Here is a 16,227-nt window from a genome sequence, read left to right as displayed (position 1 = left end):
CACTCCCTCAATACTGACCCTCTGACAGTGCAGCACTCCATCAATACTGACCCACTGACAGTGCAGCACTCCCTCAGTACTGACCCTCTGACAGTGCAGCACTCCCTCAGTACTGACCCTCTGACAGTGCAGCACTCCCTTAGCACTGACCGTCTCACAGTGCAGTACTCCCTCAGTACTGACCCTCTGCATGGGCAGCACTCCCTCATCACTGAGTCTCTGACAGTGCAGCACTCCTCCAGTACTGACCTTCTGACAGGGCAGCACTCCCTCAGTACTGATCCTCTGACAGTGCAGTACTTCCTCAGTACTGACCCTCTGACAGTGCAGCACTCCCTCAGTTGTGACCCTCTGACAGTGCAGCACTGCCTCAGTACTGACCCTCTGACAGTGCAGCACTCCCTCAGTACTGATCCTCTGACAGTGCAGCACTGGCTCAGTATTGACCTTCTGACAGTGCAGCACTCCCTCAGTACAGACACTCTGACAGTGCAGCACTCCCTCAGTGCTGACCCACTGACAGTGCAGCATTCCCTCAGTACAGACCCTCTGACAGTGTGGCACTCCCTCAGTACTGACCCTCTGACAGTGCAGCACTCCCTCAGTACTGACCCTCTGACAGTGCAGCACTCCCTCAGTACTGACCCTCTGACAGTGCAGCACTCCATCAGTACTGACCCTCTGACAGTGCAGCACTCCATCAGTACTGACCCTCTGACAGTGCAGCACTCCATCAGTACTGATCCTCTGACAGTGCAGCACTCCCTCAGTACTGACCCTCTGACAGTGCAGCACTCCCACAGTACCGACCCTTGACAGTGCAGCACTCCCTCAGTCCTGACCCTCTGACAGTGCAGCACTCCCTCAGTACTGACCCTCTGACAGTGCAGCACTCCCTCAGTCCTGACCCTCTGACAGTGCAGCACTCCCTCAGTCCTGACCCTCTGACAGTGCAGCACTCCCTCAGTCCTGACCCTCTGACAGTGCAGCACTCCCTCAGTCCTGACCCTCTGACAGTGCAGCACTCCCTCAGTCCTGACCCTCTGACAGTGTAGCACTCCCTCAGTACTGACCCTCTGACAGTGCAGCACTCCCTCAGTACTGACCCTCTGACAGTGCAGCACTCCCTCAGTCCTGACCCTCTGACAGTGCAGCACTCCCACAGTACTGACCCTTCACAGTGCAGCACTCCCACAGTACTGACCCTTGACAGTGCAGCACTCCCTCAGTGCTGACCCTCTGACAGTGCAGCACTCCCTAGGTACTGCCCTGTCAGTGTCCACATTAGTTTAAGTGCTTAGCTTCCTGGGGTGAGCCTGGAATCCCTACCTTTTGAGAGTTTTACCTTTCGTGCCTGCTCACCCTGCGCCATGTTGCTGAGACTTTCTTCACTGTTCAGTCTGTTTTAAAGCAGATCTGACAGACGTCTCCAAAATGACTACGCAGCCTAGTCCCTGCACGGCTTAATTAACTCAGAATGTCAACCGACTGCAGCTATATCCAGAGAATCCACAGAACCTCCGCCGTGCAGAATAAGGCCACTCGGCCCTTTGAGTCTGCACCGATACTCCGAAAGAACATCCTGCCTCGGCCCACTCCCTCACCCTATCCCCCTAACCCCACACACCTAATCTGCACCTCTTGGACTGTGAGAGGAAACTGATGTATTGTGTAGGCTGGGTCGATGTGGACTGCACTTGATGCAGTGTCGTGAGGGACAGACCTCCAATACTTGATGAGATGCAACACGATTTTATTTAACATCTAAACTATTCTACATGTTCAACTGTGGGTTGACACTATGCGGACTTGACTGGAGACCTGATACTAGCCTAACCAGACTTACTAGCTACCACATGGTGTTTGCACTGGCCAGCTCACTAACTCTGACTGTCTCAGAGGCTGGGTCCCGAGAGAGTGGGGAAACTGGTGCCCTCTGGCTTTATAGTGGTTGTGTCCTGCCTGGTGATTGGCTGCTCTGTTCCGTGTGCTCACTGGTCATCCTGTATGTCAATCACTGCCTGTCTGCACTTCATTATATACATAGATGTATATTATGACATCTCCCTCGCTTTTTTTCTTTTTTTTTGTATTGTGTGTGTTGAGATAATAAATACTAAGGTGCATGTGCGTGTGGATGTGTATATGTGCGTGACTATATACAGAATGTGCTAAAATGACCTTATGTACACAGGAAGGTGTCGCTAGTGCAGAGATAGGGCAGATGAAACGGTAACAACGATATTTACAGAGGTCAAAACGATAAGGTAACACAGATGTGCAAAAGTTCAGTCTAAGTTTAGTCTCTGCGGCGGGCGACTAATTCTCAAGGGTGGATCAGGGACCGCCTGCACTTGGATAGGCGGGACCGCCGCCAATGCCGTGGTCGCAGAGGTCGGCAGGATTGCTGGCAGATCGGTGGCCTCGTGGTAGGGCACGTCCGGAGGAAGCATTGTGTGAGGCGGGACATCATGGTTAGGTGGCGGGCGTGGAACTCTGCGCAGCGCCCGTCTGTTGCATCGTAGGAAGGAGCCATCAGCCATGCGGACGAGGAACGATCTCGGGGCCACTTGCTTGACTACCACAGCTGTGGCGGACCAGCCGCCGTCAGGCAACTGCACACGAACACGATCAGTTGGGACCAGCTCGAGGAGATCCGTGGCATGAGCGTCGTATGCTGATTTCTGTTCGGCCCGAGATTGCTGCATCCTTTGTATGACCGTGAGGTGGTCAAGGTCTGGAACATGGATGGCTGGAACCATGGTTCGCAGAGTGCGATTCATGAGCATCTGCGCGGGAGACAACCCAGTGGACAGCGGGGATGCTCTGTATGCCAGCAGCGCCAGGTTGAAGTCGGAGCCTGCATGCAGCCTTGCATACTAATCTATTGACGATATGGGCCCCTTTTTCGGCCTTCCCGTTTGACTGCGGGTAGTGGGGGCTGGTTACGTGACGAAGGTTGTATCGGCGGGCAAAACCAGACCATTCCTGGCTGTAAAAACAGGGACCGTTGTCACTCATCACTGTGAGCGGTATCCCATGCCTGGCAAACGTTTCTTTGCATGCTTTAATCACCGCCTTCGACGTGAGGCCGGATAGTTTCACCACTTCAGGGTAATTGGAGAAGTAGTCAATCAGGAGGATATGGTCATGCCCCTTGGCCTGGAAAAGGTCGACACCGACTTTGGACCATGGGGAGGTCACTATCTCATGTTGCTGCAGAGTTTCTTTGGGTTGAGCTGGCTGAAATTTCTGACATATGGGGCAGTTGAGGACCATGTTGGCGACATCCTGGCTGATGTCCGGCCAATAGACTGCCTCTCGAGCTCTGCGTCGACATTTCTCGACCCCCAGGTGACCCTCATGGAGTTGACCGAGCACCATAGCTCGCATGCTCTGCGGAATCACAATCCTATCGAGCTTCATGAGGATGCCGTCCACCACCATCAGGTCGTCCTTGACGTTGTAAAACTGGGGACACTGTCCCTTCTGCCAGCCATTCGTGAGGTGCTGCATCACGCGCTGTAGCAGAGGATCCTTGGCCGTTTCCTCACGAATTTGGATGACCCTCTCATCAGTGGCCGGAAGGTTGGAGGCACACAATTGCACCTGCGCATCGATTTGGCAGACAAAGTCAGTTTGTTCGCACGGTGTGGTGATAGACCTGGAAAGGGCATCTGCAACAATGAGTTCTTTGCCTGGCGTGTAGACAAGTTCAAAGTCATAGCGGCGTAGCTTGAGAAGGATTCGTTGTAACCGAGGCGTCATGTCATTCAAATCCTTCTGGATTATGTGGACTAGTGGCCTGTGGTCCGTCTCAACCGTGAATTTTGGGAGGCCATACACATAGTCGTGAAATTTGTCGATTCCCGTTAGGAGGCCCAGGCATGCCTTCTCGATCTGAGCGTACCGTTGCTCAGTGGGCATCATGGCTCTGGAGGCATACGCAGGAGGAACACGGAGACACGGGAGAAAGTGCAAACTCCACACAGATAGTGACCCAAGGTCAGAATCGAACCTGGCGCTGTGCGGCAGCAGTGCTAACCACTGTGCCACCCTGCCGTCCTACATCCCAGAGACCCGGTGAGATTCCTGGCTGCAGACATCCCCCTCCCCCCCCTCTCACCTACTGTGGGTGCACCTCAGTCTATTCAGTACCTCTCACTCCTCCTGGGCCCGATACCGCCCACCTCTCTCTCTCTCTCTCTCTCTTGCTGTCTCTCTCCATCACATTCAACTCTCTGCTGCAACAGTAAGGCCAGTGTTGTCCTCCGCTCTGTGCCGGTTGATGATCTGGGACCCACGTGACTGACGCCACGTTTTTAACAAGCAGAATTTTAGTGAAAGTGAGAGAACGAGAGAGAGGGAGAGCGAGAGACTGCAGAACTCTGCAATGCAGAGGGATTTGGTGTCCTTGTGCATGAATCACAAAAGTTCATAACGCGGGTACAGCAAGTATTAAGGAACGCAAACAGAATGTTGGCCTTTATTGCAAAGCGGGGACGGAATACAAAAGTAAGATCGTCTTGCTGCAACTGTACAACACATTGCTGAGACCATGCATGAGTGCCATTTCCATCTCCTTATTTACAGAGGGATATATTTGCGTGTGAGGCAGTGTGAGAGAAGGTTCACTCCGCTGATGCTGAGGATGAAGGGGGTCTTCCTCATGAGGGAAGGTTGTGCAGGTTAGGCCCGTACCCATTGGAATTGAGGAGAATGAGAGCTGATTTTAACGAAATGTAGAATTCTGGGTGGGGGGGGCCTCCACAGGGTGGGTGCTGAGAGGATTTTCTCCCTTCCTGTGGGAATCTAGAACCAGGGAGAGCAGCTTTGGAATATGAGGGCTGGATTCTCCGAGTGACCGCACCCAAACTGCGTTAGGCGCGGGGGCGGAGAATAGACGTTTACCCGGAAATCGGGACCAGCGCCGCTGAGGCGATTCTCCGGTCGCCCGAGATTCGCTCGGGAGTCGCTCGCGCGCGATCTACGCGGCACCGGTAGGGGGCCATTGGCAGAGGCCCCCCCCCCCCCCCCCCCCGTGATTCTCCGCGCAAAACTGGCCGAGTTCCCGACGGCATGGTTCTAAACACATATCGGATGGCAGCTGTGGATTCAGCCCGCGGCCGCCCTGGTGGGGGGCTGGGGGGATCCATCACTGAGGGTGGGGGGGGGGGCCTCATAGACGGCCAGGGGAGCAATCAGACGGCACGGATCCGGGACGCGCGCGATCTCGGAGGGGCCTACATTTTTGATGATGGTCCGCGGTGCGAGTCCGCCATGTCGCACGGTGCGGCCGCTGCAGGCCGCGTGCACATGCGCGGATTCCCAACCGGAAGAGCGGGGCCCCGTATCCGCAGCCAGAGCTGCGAGAAGCACTCCCGGGCCCTGCAAGCCCCCTGCAGGTAGGAGAATCGCTCTGGATTTTCTTAAGGAAAGTCCAGAGTGAAACGCCAGCGTTCGTACGCCGCCGTAGGGGCACAGCCCCATTTTTGGAGAGTCCAGCCCCTGGTCTCTCATTTAAGACGGAGATGAGGAGAAATTTCTTCCCTCAGAGGGTGGTATTCTCTTTCCCATGATACAGTGAAGGCTGCTGGATCATTGAATATCTTCAAGAGCTTGAGTTGGACAGGTTTCTGATGGAGAAGGGAGCCAAGGGTGTTGGGGAGAGAGATGGTGTGGGGGGTGCGTGCCGGCAGGGACGGACAAGAAAGTGGAGTTGTGGCGTACTGTTAATGTCACTGATTTAGCCAAGAAGGATTCTCTTGGTTCAAATCCCACGATTGGAGCTGACAGAATTAATTTGTAATGAATCTGGAATTAGAAGCTTGTCTCAGCAAAGGTAACGGTGAAACTAACATCGATTGTCTTCAAAACCCATCTGGTTCACCAATGGCCCCTTACGGAAGGAAATCTGTCCTCCTTACCTGGTCTGGCCTACATGGCATGAGGGGTGGGGAAAGGCGGTTCGAAGAGTTGGGCTGGTTGAGGGCAAGGGGTTCGATTCGAGGTGAGAGGACAGGTTTGAAAGTTGGACGTCAGATTGAAGGTCAGAGGTCAGGGTTAAGGCGAGAGGGCAAGTTAAAGGTTAAGAGGTCATGTTTGAAGGCTGGAGGTCAGATAGAAGGTAAGGTGCCTGGGCTGGAGTTGGAGATCAAACTGAAGCAAAGATGTCAGGGTCAAGATAAGATGTCAAGTTATAGTTATGATGTCAGGTTTGAAGGTCAGGTCAAAGGTAAAACATCTGGATGAAAGTTGGAGATGAAATTATAGGTAAGAGGTCTGGTTGAAGGTAAAAGGTCAAGTTAAATATTATGAGGTCAGCTTTGAATGTTGGAGGTCAGGTTGAATGTAAGAGGCCAGATTGAGTAAGAAGTCGGGTCAAAGGCAAAGGAAAGATGTCAAGTTAAAGGTGAGAGCAACACAAGCTTATCTATTGGTAGGGCTCTTGAGAGGTGGAGAAGGGGTTGAGGTGAGCGTGGAGGAGGGTAGGGGCTGGGAATTCAGGATGTGAACCTGCCGTCATTCCAATCAGGAGGCATCTGGCAATGTGGCCCACATCTGGCACCCTTGAACCACCACAAATCTACAAACAGGATGGAAGTGACTATAATAGGTGACCACAAATCACAGAGTTGCTCCAGGCTGACTCCCAAATTAGGCCTTTCTTGTTGCCTCAGGCCTGGGCCTGAATGATCCACCAAGGGTGTGTACATGTCAAATTGGGATTGTGGGATTCTGCACATCGTTGCTTATAATTTACCTCCCCTGACTGTAATTTGGAAAGGCTCTAAATGTGGCTCGAGAGTGTAGACGACCTGCTTATTTAAAGATATATGTATACCTCTATAGATACACAGACAAACACACACACACAAACAGGCATGGGAACAGAGGAGTAGGAGGAGGCCATTCAGCCTGTTGAGCCTGTCCCACCATTCAATGCTATCATGGCTTATCGTCCATGTCAATGCCTCTTTCCCACAATACCCATATCCCTTTAATGTCATTGGTACTTAGAAATCTGTCGATCTCTGCTTTAAACACACTCACTGGGCGCGATTGTCCAACCACACGCCGGCAGGATATTCTGGTCCCGCTAATGGCAACGCCCTCCCCCTGCCCCTCCCCACCCCCAATGTTTTCCCCAGTAGCGGAGGGTGCAAATAACAGGAACTCCCATTGACTTCAGCGGGTCCAGAAGAATCGCGTTCCAGCTCTTTGAAAGATCTGGACAAAATTCCAGTCGATGACTCCCCCGCCCCCCGGCCCTCCCTCCCCATCACACTGCACACGCTGGGCTAGATCCTGGAGTTTGTGTCAGTCGGGCATTAGCGAGCAGGTGGACTCTTTTCCATCTCTCCCCCAGGTGCAGTAACAATGTGGGGCTGTGGACCATGAGACAAAGTTGAGAGCACCACACCCTGCTCTACCCTGGGAGGAGTCGGGGCCAAGGCTATGCTTCAAGAGAAGGCAGGGATCAATCCTATCGGGGGCTTTTACCCCAACTCAATGGCCGAGTCCTATATTTCACCCTGATTCTTGTATAGCATGTCTTGGCTTGGTCGCATTTTGCCATCGAATTGTGACTTTGAATTGAATGCAAGGCGAAGTAAAGCAGCAGGGTTGGCCAGAGCGTGGGATGTAATGCTAAATTTTAAGTCCTCTGCACCTTCCTGGTTAGAAGCTAAAGGTTCCATGGTGACTATGTCGCCGAGGGCAATGAATTTCTCTCCAATGTCCTGCAATAATTATTCCCTCAACTGATATTAATTAAAAAAAGGAACAAAAGTTCTGGTCATTATTATATTGCTGTCTGTGGAATCTTGCTGTTCTTGAATTGGCTTCCTATATCAGCACCAACACTTCATCGTGAACCACTTGGGATGTCCTGAGGTTGTACACGGGTCTAGATTGGGATGTAGATTTGTTTTCTCTTCCTCTCCATGTTCAAGATGTGGAGAAGCCGGCGTTGGACTGGGGTGAGCACAGTACGAAGTCTTACAACACCAGGTTAAAGTCCAACAGGTTTGTTTCGATGTCACTAGCTTTCGGAGCGCTGCTCCTTCCTCAGGTGAATGAAGAGGTCTGTTCCAGAAACACATATATAGACAAATTCAAAGATGCCAAACAATGCTAGGAATGCAAGCATTAGCAGGTGATTAAATCTTTACAGATCCAGAGATGGGGTAACCCCAGGTTAAATAGGTGTGAATTGTCTCAAGCCAGGACAGTTGGTAGGATTTTGCAGGCCAGATGGTGGGGGATGAATGTAATGTGACATGAATCCCAGGTCCCAGTTGAGGCCACACTTTCACACCTCTTTAACCTGGGGTTACCCCATCTCTGGATCTGTAAAGATTTAATCACCTGCTAATGCTTGCATTCCTAGCATTGTTTGGCATCTTTGAATTTGTCTATATATGTGTTTCTGGAACAGACCTCTTCATTCACCTGAGGAAGGAGCAGCGCTCCGAAAGCTAGTGACATCGAAACAAACCTGTTGGACTTTAACCTGGTGTTGTAAGACTTCGTACTGTCCATGTTCAAGGTAATGGTAGGTCAGGAGTGTGATGGAATACTCCCCACTTGCCTGGATGAGTGCAGCTCCAACAACACTCAAGAAGATCAACACCATCCAGGACAAAGCAGCCCCGCTTGATCAAACATTCACTCCCTCCACCACCGATGAACAGTGGCAGCCGTGTGTACCATCTGCAGGAACTCACCAAGGCTCCTTAGGCAGCACCTTCCAAACCCAGAACCTCTTCCATCTAGAAGGACAAGGGCAGCAGATACCTGGGAACCCCACCACCTGGAGGTTCCCCCCCAAGCCACTCACCATCCCGACTTGGAAATATACCACTGTTCCTTCACTGTCGCCAGGTCAATATCCTAGAGCTCCATCCCTAACAGCGCAGTGGATGTACCTACATCACAGGGACTGCAGCGGTTCAAGAAGGCAGCTCACCACCGCCTTCTCAAGGAGCAATTAGGGACGGGCACTATACGCTGACCAAACCAGCGACGGCCACATCCAGCAAATATATTTTTTAAAAATACAACAGGGAATTCAGGAGGGACCCAGTGGTGGGAATGTGGAACTCGCTACCACAGAAAATGATGGAGACAGATGGAATTGAGTGCAGTTCAGGGAAAGCTCGGTAAACAAGTGATGGAGAATGGGAGATGCTGACGTGTTGAGGTGAAGAGGGGGGAACCTGAACATCAGCACCGCCACGGTCGCACGGTGGTTAGCACAGTTGCTTCACAGCTCCAGGGTCCCAGGCTCGATTCCCCGCTGGGTCACTGTCTGTGCGGAGTCTGCACGTTCTCCCCGTGTCTGCGTGGCTTTCCTCCGGGTGCTCCGGTTTCCTCCCACAGTCTAAAGGTGGATTGGCCATGCTAAATTGCCCTTAGTGTCCAAAATGAGGTGGGGTTACTGAGTGACTGGGATAGGGTGGAGATGTCAGCTTAGGTAGGGTTCTCTTTCCAGGGGCCGGTGCAGACTCCATGGACCGAGTGGCCTCCTTCTGCACTGTAGATTCTATGATTCTATGATTTTATACTGGCCAATTGATCTGAATAGCGTGTTTCTCTGTTGCAGATTCTATGTAATTTTCCTAACCTTACCCCTTTCCTGAGGTGTGGTGATCCTCAGGTTAAACCACCGGCAGTCAGCTCTCCCCCTCAAGGGGGAAAGCAGCCTATGGTCATCATCAGGGACCTTGGCAACTTCCCATTTACCTTTATGTAATTTTATGTAGATAAATAATTCTCAACAACCCCTCCTTCCCCCACTCTGACAGCAATCCAGTGACTGTCTCTCCATCTTTAGCCACATCACCCGGGTGGCCTTACAGAAAAAATGATCTCCGTTCCCTCGCAGAGCCCTGGGGTGAGTGACTATGTGCCACAGACTGCTGCTGGCCCCGAGGTCTAAACTAGAATACAAAAGGAGCAGAGAGGTCTCGGTGTCCATGTACATGGATCCCTGAAAGTTGCCACCCAGGTTGAGAGGGTTGTGAAGAAGGCGTACGGTGTGTTAGCTTTTATTGGTAGAGGGATTGAGTTTTGGAGCCATGAGGTCATGTTGCAGCTGTACAAAACTCTGGTGCGGCCGCATTTGGAGTATTGCGTGCAATTCTGGTCGCTGCATTATAGGAAGGATGTGGAAGCATTGGAAAGGGTGCAGAGGAGATTTACCAGGATGTTGCCTGGTATGGAGGGAAGATCTTATGAGGAAAGGCTGAGGGACTTAAGGCTGTTTTCGTTAGAGAGAAGAAGGTTAAGTGATGACTTAATTGAGGCATACAAGATGATCAGAGGATTGGATAGGGTGGACAGTGAGAGCCTTTTTCCTCGGATGGTGATGTCTAGCACGAGGGGACATAGCTTTAAATTGAGGGGAGATAGATATAGGACAGATGTCAGAACTAGGTTCTTTACTCAGAGAGTAGTAGGGGAGTGGAATGCCCTGCCTGTAACAGTAGTGGACTCGCCAACATTAAGGGCATTTAAATGGTCATTGGATAAACATATGGATGATATGGAATAGAGTTGATGGGCTTTAGTTTGGTTTCACAGGTCGGCGCAACATCGAGGACCGAAGGGCCTGTACTGCGCTGTAATGATCTATATAATGATGGAACTGTGTAAGATATCCATGAGGCCACGACTTGAGTATTGTATGCAGTTCTGGTCACCACTTGACAGGAAGGATGTAATTGGTCAGGTGAGAATGCAGAGGAGGTTTACAAGAATGTTGCCAGTCGGGGAATTGATTGATTAATTTTGATTTTAATTTTATTGTCACACGTACCGAAGTAGAGTGGAAAGTATTTTACTGCGGCCGAGGGAACGTACAAGTTACGTACAGAGTAGACAAAAAGAATAATCAACAGAGAACATTGGCAAATGGTCCATCGACAAACAGTGATTGGTTACAGTGCGGAACAAGGGGCCAAACAAAGCAAATACATGAGCAAGAGCAGCATAGGGCATCGTAAATAGTGTTCATACAGGGAACAGATCAGTCCGAGGGGGAGTCGTTGAGGAGTCCAGCAGCTGTGGGGAAGAAGCTGTTCCTATGTCTGGATGTGCGGGTCTTCAGACTTGTAGCTTCGAGGAGAGATTGGAGAAGTTGGGGTTGTTTTCCTTGGGACACAGAAGGCTGAGGGGTGACATGAGATATACAAAATTGTGAGGGGTAGAGATAGAGTAGACAAGAGGAACCTGTTTCCCTTGACAGAGAGTTCAAAAACCAAGTGGCAGAAGGCTTAGAGAGGACATGAGGAAAATGTTTTCACGCAGAGGGTGGTGGATGTTTGGGAATTTGCTGCCTGAGATGGTGGTGGAGGGAGAGAGGCCCTAAACTCTTTTCAAAAGTAGTTGGATCTATACATTAAGAGCTGTATGTTTGCAGGACTATGGGTCTTGTGCAGGAAGGTGGGATTAGAAAGGGCACCAGGGTATTTTTGGATGGGCATGGACAAGCTGGGCCGAATGGCCCCCGTCTGTGCTGTATCATTTCTATGGTTCGATAGTGCGTCGGATTCTGCCCCCACCTCACTCTCTTGGTGAGGTCAAGTGAGGGAAGGTGGCGCAAATCCTTGGCAAGACACGGCCTGTAAGGGACAAGCGGCCCAGTGACAGCTGGTCCCTGCTTCTAGAATAGACAGGAACCGTACGATTAGCCAGGCTGAACGAGGAGATTTATAAAATTTAAAGCCTTGCAACCTCATCTGAAGAACCCAAAACCAAAACATTCCAAGGGGAAGCACATCTGCAGGTGCCAACCGCGCTGTGTCCTTGGGTGCCCTCTCAGCTGCCGTTCAAACATCTGGCTTAAAGCTGACAATCTGATCGAACACCTCAAGCTATGGGAAGTGGGCCCTAGTTTCTGTGCGCTCCCGAACATATGCAATGAGCTAAGCGTTAGCTGGCACAGAGTCTGGCACCTACCCCCTGAAGAGAGACCCAGGTGTCACAGCCGTTGGCTGTGTCACATGCCGGGCGATTCACCCGTGACAGTCTTATCGTTTAAACCATGAATGGGTACTCTGGGGTCAATGGGAATCAGGAGAGGACTCTCCGCTGGTTGATGGCATGCCTGGCACAAAAGGAAAGATGGGCACGGTTGTTGGAGGTCACTCACCTCAGCCACGGGATATCACTGCAGGAGTTCCTCAGGGTCGTGCCCTAGGCCGAACCATCTTCAGCTGCTTCATCAATGACCTTCCCTCAATCAGAATTAATTGTATGCAGGTGCTGGGCATGAACTGGCGGTTCACTTATGCCCCTTGTAAATAAGAAACTGGTTGTTGAGTTAGGAGGTGCATGTTTGCAATTCGCATCTCTGCAAATAAATGCATATTAACATGTGTAAAGATTGGTTCCAGTTGCATCCTCCATTGCCTGGATCTCTGGGAGATTACAGTCAGATCCACTGGAAACTGCTCCAAGACTGAAACTGTCTGTGCACGCATGCAGCAAGACCTAAGGTGATAAGTGCCAAGGAACCCACCTGCCACTGAAGAGAAGAGCAAAGATCATTTCCAACAAGAGAAATTAAATCACCATCTCCCCTGTCACTAAATTATTCCACCATTAGTATTCTGGCAGGGGTCACCACGGAACATTTAAACTTTACATAGGGGCTTGATTGGACCAGCCAGTAAATACTGAGGCTACAAGAGTAGATCAAAGGCTAGGAACCCTGTGGTGAGTAACTCACTTCCTGACTCCCCAAAGCCTTTCCGCCACCTACAAGGAACAAGTCAGGAGTGTAATAGAATGCTCCCCACTTGCCTGGATGAGAGCAGCTCCAACAACACTCAAGAAGCTCAACACCATCCAGGACAAAGCAGCCCACTTGATTGGCACCCCTTCCACAAACATTCACTCCCGTCACCACCGACACATAATGGCAGCCGTGAGGACCATCTACAAGATGCACTGCAGGAACTCATGGAGGTTCCTTAGGCAGCACCTTCCAAATCCTCTACCATCTAGAAGGACAATGGCAGCAAATACCTGGGAAACCCATCACCTGGAGGTTCCCCTCCATGTTGCTCACCATCCTGACTTTGAAATATATCGCCGTTCCTTCCCTGTCCCTGGGGAAAATCCTGGAACTCCCTCCCTAACAGCACTGTGGGTGTACCTACACCACAGGAACTGCAGAAGTTCAAGAAGGGCGCTCACTACCATCTTCCCAAGGGTAATAAGGGATGGGCAATAAATACAGAGCCCAGCCAGCGACACCCACATCCAATTAATGAATTAATTTAAAAATGTAAGTTTGTCAAGAAACATGGAGATCAGTGCACTTTGGAGGAGAGATACAGAAGAGCCACAGTCAAACTGATGGAAGAAGAGTGGCTCAGTGGGCACTAATCTTATCTCGGAATCATACGTTCTAATCTCATTCTGCAGACTTAATTATATGACTGACACTCTTACAGTGCAGCACTTCCTCAGTACTGATCCTCTGACAGCACAGCACACCCTCAGTACTAACCCTCTGACAGTGCAGCATTCCCTCTGTACTGACCCTCTGACAGTGCAGCATTCCCTCTGTACTGACCCTCTAACAGCACAGCACTCCCTCAGTACTGACCCTCTGACAGTGCGGCATTCCCTCTGTACTGACCTTCTGACAGTGCAGCACTTCCTCAGTACTGACCCTCTGACAGTGCAGCATTCCCTCTGTACTGACCCTCTGACAGTGCAGCATTCCCTCAGTACTCACCCCCTGACAGGGCAATACTCTCTCAGTACTGACCCTCTGACAGTGCAGCACTCCCTCAGTACTGACTCTCTGACAGTGCAGCACTTCCTCATTACTGACCCTCTGACAGCACAGCACTCCTTCAGTACTGACCCACTGACAGTGCAGCTCTCCCTCAGTACTCACCCCCTGACAGGGCAATACTCTCTCAGTACTGACCCTCTGACAGTGCAGCACTCCCTCAGTACTGACCCCCTGACAGTGCAGCACTCCATCAGTACTGACCCACTGACAGTGCAGCACTCCCTCAACACTGGACCTCTGACAGTGCAGCACTCCCTCAGTACTCACCCTCTGACAGTGCTGCACTCCCTCAGTACTCACCCCCTGACAGGGCAACACTCTATCAGTACTGACCCTCTGACAGTGTAGCACTCCCTTAGCACTGATCCTCTGACAGTGCAGCAATCCATCAGTACTGACCCCCAGACAGGGCAACACTCTCTCAGTACTGACCTTATGACAGTGCAGCACTCCCTCAGTCCTGAGCCTCTGACAGTGCAGAATCCCCTCAGTACTGACCCTCTGACAGTGCAGCACTCCCCCAGTGCTGACCCATGACAGTGCAACACTCCCTCAGTACTGACCTTCTGACAGTGCAGCATTCCCTCAGTACTCACCCCCAGACAGGGCAACACTCTCTCAGTACTGACCCTCTGACAGTGCAGCACTCCCTCAGTCCTGAGCCTCTGACAGTGCAGAATCCCCTCAGTACTGACCCTCTGACAGTGCAGCACTCCCCCAATGCTGACCCATGACAGTGCAACACTCCCTCAGTACTGACCTTCTGACAGTGCAACACTACCTCAGTACTGACCCCCTGTCAGTGCTGCACTCACTCAGTACTCACCCTCTGACAGTGCAACACTCTCTCAGTACTCACCCTCAGACAGTGCAGCACTCCCTCAGTACTGACCCACTGACAGTGCAGCACTCCCTCAGTACTGACCCTCTGACAGTGCAGCACTCTCTCAACACTGGACCTCTGATAGTGCAGCACTCCCTCAGTACTGACCCTCTGACAGTGCAGCACTTCCTCAGTACTGACCCTCTGACAGCACAGCACTCCCTCAGTACTGACCCACTGACAGTGCAGCACTCCCTCAGTACTGACCCTCTGACAGTGTAGCACTTCCTCAGTACTGACCCTCTGACAGTGCAGCACTCCCTCAGTACTGACCTTCTGACAGTGCAGCACTCCCTCAGTACTGACCTTCTGACAGTGTAGAATCCCCTCAGTACTGACCATCTGACAGTGCAGCACTCCATCAGTACTGACCCACTGACAGTGCAGCACTCCCTCAGTACTGACCCACTGACAGTGCAGCACTGTGTCAGTGCTGACCCTCTGACAGTGCAGCACTCCTTCAGTACTGACCCTCTGTCAGTGCTGCACTCACTCAGTACTCACCCTCTGACAGGGCAACACTCTCTCAGTACTCACCCTCTGACAGTGCTGCACTCCCTCACTACTGACCTTCTGACAGTGCAGCACCTCCTCAGTACTGACCCTCTCACAGTGCAGCACTCTCTCAACACTGGACCTCTGACAGTGCAGCACTCCCTCAGTACTCACCCTCTGAGAGTGCTGCACTCCCTCAGTACTCACCCCCTGACAGGGCAATACTCTCTCAGTACTGACCCTCTGACAGTGCAGCACTCCCTCAGTACTGACCCTCTGTCAGTGCTGCACTCCCTCAGTACTCACCCCCTGACAGGGCAACACTCTCTCAGTACTGACCCTCTGACAGTGTAGCACTCCCTTAGCACTGACCCTCTGACAGTGCAGCACTCCATCAGTACTGACCCTCTGACAGTGCAGCATTCCCTCAGTACTCACCCCCAGACAGGGCAACACTCTCTCAGTACTGACCCTCTGATAGTGCAGCACTCCCTCAGTACTGACCCTCTGACAGTGCTGCACTCACTCAGTACTCACCCTCTGACAGGGCAACACTCTCTCAGTACTGACCCTCTGCCAGTGCAGCACTCCCTCAGTACTGACCCTCTGACAGTGCAGAATCCCCTCAGTACTGACCCTCTGACAGTGCAGCACTCCCCCAGTGCTGGCCCATGACAGTGCAACACTCCCTCAGTACTGACCCTCTGACAGTGCAACACTCCCTCAGTACTGACCTTCTGTCAGTGCTGCACTCACTCAGTACTCACCCTCTGACAGTGCAACACTCTCTCAGTACTCACCCTCTGACAGTGCAGAACTCCCTCACTACTGACCCTCTGACACTGCAGCACTCCCTCAGCACTGACCCTCTGACAGTGTAGAATCCCCTCAGTACTGACCATCTGACAGTGCAGCACTCCATCAGTAATGACCCACTGACAGTGCAGCACTCCCTCAACACTGGACCTCTGACAGTGCAGCACTCATTCAGTACTCACCCTCTGAGAGTGCTGCACTCCCTCAGTACTCACCC

The sequence above is a fragment of the Scyliorhinus torazame genome, chromosome 14 (assembly GCF_047496885.1).
Source record: "Scyliorhinus torazame isolate Kashiwa2021f chromosome 14, sScyTor2.1, whole genome shotgun sequence".
NCBI classification, from domain to species: Eukaryota; Metazoa; Chordata; class Chondrichthyes; order Carcharhiniformes; family Scyliorhinidae; genus Scyliorhinus; species Scyliorhinus torazame.
This window is presented reverse-complemented; position numbering follows the sequence as displayed.